We start from the raw sequence: 5,253 nt of genomic DNA, 5'->3' as shown, positions 1-5,253 counted from the left end.
CCTGGGGGGTGGAGTGGCCAGGTGACTGCCCTGCCTGCCGCTTTCTGGGCCTCTCCTGCTTTGCAGGGAGCATTTCGGCTGCTTGGATGAGGCCCCCATGTTTCCCCAGCCCCAGGCAGCAGAGCAGCGTGGCCCAAAGGCAGGTGGGGGGCCCCCAGGACTCTCTCGGGGGCCCTTCGTCTTCCTTCATTCAAACTGGAGAAGGCCAGCTGGGCCGAGAGAGAGAGAGAGAGAGAGAGAGAGAGAGAGAGAGAGACGTGTGCGCTCTGGGGCCGTGGGCTGACTTGGGACCTTGGGGACTGAGTGTGTGCAGAGCTGGCCAGGATCGGGCCTGCTCACCGGAGAGCTCCTTCCCTGCTTGTCTGGCTCTCCTCCCTCCAGGGAGCCAGCAGAGGCTCTGAAGAGGCCTAGACCTCTGGGGCCTCGAAGCTCGGTCATCCCCCACGACCCCCTTGGCAGGCTGTTCCCCCAACATCTATGGAACGAAGGTGTCCTGTGGACGTTCTGCCCACCTGCCTCCCGGCAACCAGCACAGCATTCTTACGAGGAGCAGCGGGAAGGAGACACTCGGACTGTCTGCTTTGCTTACATGGTAGCAGGGGCTGTTCCAAGCACCTGACGTATCATCCAGCTCTTCTAGTCTGCACGGGAATCCCACGAGGCAGGTAATTATTCTTCTCCCCTTCATAGGGATGGGGAAACTGAGGCACATGGTCATTCACTAGGCCTAGGAGGCAGAGCTGGGATTTGCACACCAGCCAGCTTGCCCTGTGACCCGGCTTTTGGCCATTTCTCTACCCTGACTCTCTGTCACGGGGGCAGACAGCTAGCTGTGTCTCCAGACAGAGGGACCTGACATTTGGGACCCCTCGCGCAGGGGCTGCCTCCCCTCCATCTGCTACCTGGATAAGTTCCACGCAGGCAGGCTTGTCCCCTGTCTGAGCTCCCACTTATCAGGCTCTCGGGGCACGTGTGTTGAGGAAATTCTCTTTCAAACATGTGATGTTCCTCCCACTTCTCGGAGGTCCCTAGAGGAGTCCAGTTCACAGAGACAGACAGTAGAACCTGGTTGCGGGGGGCTGGGGTGGGGGAGGGGAGTTTGTGTTTGATGGCGGCAGAGTTTCGGTCCGGGAAGATGCAAAGTTCTGAGGCAGATGATACGCAGCGTGAACGTACTTGACGCCACTGACCTGTACGCTTGGAAGAGGAGCGGGTAAATTCTCGGCTGTGTGTTTTATCACACACAGTAACGTGTGCTGTTCTGACCTGAGACCAGGGGCAAGAGGCAAGGAGTCCTTAACGCCATTTCTGGGGGGAGAGAGGACAGTGACAGGATGCCCTGCTTGGACCTAAATCCTCAAGGCACAGAGGGCGATGGTTGCCCCGCGGGTCAGGAGCACCGACTTCGGAGTCAAGGGAGTCAAGGTCAAGCCCGGACCCACTGGTCACTTTGCCAGCTGTGGCTCCTCCAGGAGGGGCCCAATCAGATACCATATGAGGGAGTGACAGGCACGAATAGGCACGTGGCGTGTTCACGTGCGTCTATTACCACGTGCTCGTTCTGGTCCTAGAGAAGAGCGATGCGAAAGCGAGGCCATGCCCGTTGGGATTAGTGTCCCCTCGGCCCAGCAGAGCTGGTTTTGCTCAGGAAGAGCCACTGGGCTGCAGTCCGGGCTTGAAGTCCTAAGGCTCCCCCTCCCGTCGAGGAGCTGTCCCATCGAGGACCATGTGTCTGGTACCCCAGCCTTTTGGTACCACCTCCTGTCCCATCCTTGCTCAGGACCGCAGTGCCCCCTGCAGAGGACAGGCAGGCTGGGCGACGAGCTGGGGGAGGGGGAGCAGCGGGTGTCAGGGTGCGGGGGGGGGCATGCCCCGAAATCATGCTGGCGAGGGAGGAGGCTGCAGTTTCTTTGGGACCCACCGCAGAAAGACTTGTGTGCTCCCGGTCACAGGGACAGTAGCAGCCGCTGCCTAGAAATGGGGTGCTCAGGTGGCGTGGACAGAAAAGATTAAGGACTTTTTTTCTTTTTTTTTTTTCATTGGCCACATATCCTCTACCGAGGTTAATTTTCAGGACTGAAGCCCCCTCTTTTATTTTTATGTATTTTTATAATTAAATTTTTAAATTTAATTCCAGTATAGTTAACATATAGTGTATATTAGTTTTAGGTGTTCAACACTTCCATACATCAGCTGGTGCTCATCACAAGTGCCCTCCTCAATCCCCATCCCCTATTTCCCCCATCCCCCCACCTCCCCTCTGGTGACCACCTGTTCTCTAGAGTTAAGACTCTGTGTCTTGGTTTTCCTCTCTCTTCTTTTTCCTTTGTTCGTTTGTTTTGTTTCTTAAATTCCACATGAGTGAAGTTGTATGGTTTTTGCCTTTCTCGACAGAGTTATTTTCCTTAGTATGATACCCTCTAGTTTCATCCATGTTGTTGAAATGGCAAGATTTCATTCTTTTTTATGGTTTTATAATATTCCATTATATATATATACATATCTCACATCTTCTTTATCAATTATTCTGTTGATGGACACTTGTGAAGCCCCCTCTTCTAAAAGTGAATTCTGGGGGTGCCTGGGTGGCTCAGTCTGTTAAGCGTCTGCCATCGGCTCAGGTCATGATCCCGGGGTCCTGGGACCAAGCCCCACATTGGGCTCTCTGCTCAGTGGGGAGTCTGTCTTCCCCTCTCCTCTGACCCTCCCCCCCACCAACTCATGCTATCTATTGCTCTCTCTCAAATACATAAATGTAATCTTTATTTTAAAAAAGTGAATTCTGAATATCTGGACATCACAGCTAAGCTCTGAGCCTGTGTGTTCTGGGAAGACTCCCCAACCTTGACTTCTCATGGATCTGATGGGCCATCCAATGCTGTCAGCTCCCCTTGAAAATATACTCCGACCCCAACCTCTTTTCAATGTCTCCACCTCACCACTCTGCTTCAAGCTGCTACCACGTCTGGCCTACATCACTGTGACTGCCGCTTGATGGCCTCCGTGTCCACCCTTGTCCCATCGTTCCACAGTCCACACGCAGCCAGCAAGCCCCTCTGCCCTCGTCCCCCGTTGCCACACCCCTTGCTCATCCCACCCCAGCACATGGCTTCTGCAGGGCCTGGCAGGCTCCCCCAGCGCCTCACTCTCCAGGGCCCTCCCCAGACACCCGCGTGGGTGACTTTCTTGCTGCTTGCTGTCCTGAGACCTCCCCGGTCACCCTGCGCGTGCCTCCTGGCCACACCCCGCCACGGTCTCCTTTTCCCCTTGGACTTGCATTAATCCCGCATCCTCCTCGGCTAGTCTGCGTATTGCCTACCACCGTCAAGACCCAAGTTCCACAAGGAAAAGAGATCTGTTTTGTTCCTGCCGTATTCCCCGTGCCCGGGACAGTGCTGGGTGCACAGTGGCTGCCCAGGAACAGCTTTGTTGAATAAATGCAGAATCAACGTTAACCGGATCCCCGGAAGGGACTGACGACTAAAACACGTCCCCAAGCTCGGGGCGGCTCATAGGCCTCAGCCACGTTTGGACAACTACAAAAGTGAAACGGACTTTATTTTATTTTTGAAGATTTTATTTATTTGAGAGAGAGTGATAGAGAGCACAACTAGGGTGCAGAGGTAGAGGGAGAAGGAGAAGCCGGGAGCCCGACACGGGCTCGGGCTCGAGACCCGGGGATCGCGACTGGTGCCGGGGGCAGCCACCTAACCGTCTGAGCCACCCAGGCGCCCCTGCGAGACGATTTTAAACATAAGTTCCTTTCGTTCCCCCTTCCAGTAGGGAAAGTAGACGTCCAGAAGAGGGCTGAAAGGGAGGAAGCAGCACAAGGCGTGCGGCTAAGACAGCCTTTGGTATACATCTGAGGGCTACCTGTGCTGGGCCGGGATTCTTGGAAGGCACCACAGAAGAGAAAACCCACACCCCCCTTCTTCCCTAATAAACACACTATGGTTAAACGAAGCTCATTCTATACATTTCTATGGGAACCAAGAAATAATTTCTGCCAAAAACCGTCCAGTGCACATGTGCTAACTCCCTCCCTTTTCCAGAACAGCCGCCTGGAAGACCGGCCGCCGTCCAGGACGTGGGCTTCGCAGGGCTGTGTGGGGCTCCAGCCGGCGCGGAGCTGGAAGCCGGGCACAAAAGCTTGGCGCAGGCTCCGCCCTGGGGCAGCGACGGGACCGCCAGCCTGCGAGCGAGGGGACGCTGGACATGTGTCTGCGGTGAGCCCCCCAGGGCCTGAACCTGCGTGCCAGGGACAGGGACAGGGCGGAGGCGGCCGCCCAGACACGCTCCTTCGGCAACCCGCACAACTCTTGGTAAACCCCCCTTTTCACCTCCTGTATGCCTCCTCTCACAACGACCTGCGCCCAGGGCCTCGAGCTCCCCGCAAGACTGTGGGTGTCTTGGGTCTCTTCTGTCGCGCTCCCGGGAGCTGCCCCTTTGTTCTTCACACGGACCAGGTGCAGCCCAAATCCCACCAGGAAAATGACTCCACCCACGGGGGCGGGGGCGGGGGGCACGGGGGGCTGTACGCGCTGCTTGTCGGTGGCCAGCGCACCCAGACCCCGCGACTCGAGAGGCTGGTCCAGTTAGGATCTAGTCATTCCCAAATTCTTTGCTTATTTAATCCAAGTTCAGGACCCCTGGTTAGCATTGCGGCCAGCGTCCTGGGGCTGGTGAGGGAGGGCTGTGTGTGTGTGTGTGGGGGGGGTGTCTCCCAGCAGAGGACCCTGGAAACCTTACAGACCAGAGCACTCTGGCGCTGGTCTGTCCGTGACCCGGCACTTGGACCGACAGCAGGGTCAGCACATTTTAAGCCCCATCCGCAGTTACCCGCCTGTGAACCCTGCTTCCTCCAGAGTTGCTTTCTGAGTCCTGGCTTAGAAGATTCAGGCCTTGGCCCATTTGCGACTTTACCATGACAGACCTCCCCTCTTCGTGGGTTCTCCCGTGCCCACGGACAATGCAACCCCTTCTAACCGATCAGAGGAGGAGAAAGCAGAATGGATGTCCCAGGAGGTGCTGCCCAGAAAACACGATTCCTGGCTTTAGGGCTTGCGAGAGCAGTACAGCCTCGTCACCTCCCAAGTCGGGGGGGCTGCCCAGTGAAATCACGACGAAGGCCCTGCTCTCTCCTCTTCCTACTCTCCCGCCTGAGCCAGCCCTGCACCTGCAGCCATGAGCCAGAGGCTTCTTCTCCGAGATGCCGTGTGCGGGGGGGGGGGGGGGGGGGGGGGGGGGGGGGGG

The sequence above is a fragment of the Ursus maritimus genome, unplaced genomic scaffold, assembly GCF_017311325.1.
Source record: "Ursus maritimus isolate PB19 unplaced genomic scaffold, ASM1731132v1 scaffold_30, whole genome shotgun sequence".
Taxonomy (NCBI): domain Eukaryota; kingdom Metazoa; phylum Chordata; class Mammalia; order Carnivora; family Ursidae; genus Ursus; species Ursus maritimus.
Note: the sequence above shows the minus strand (reverse complement) of the source record.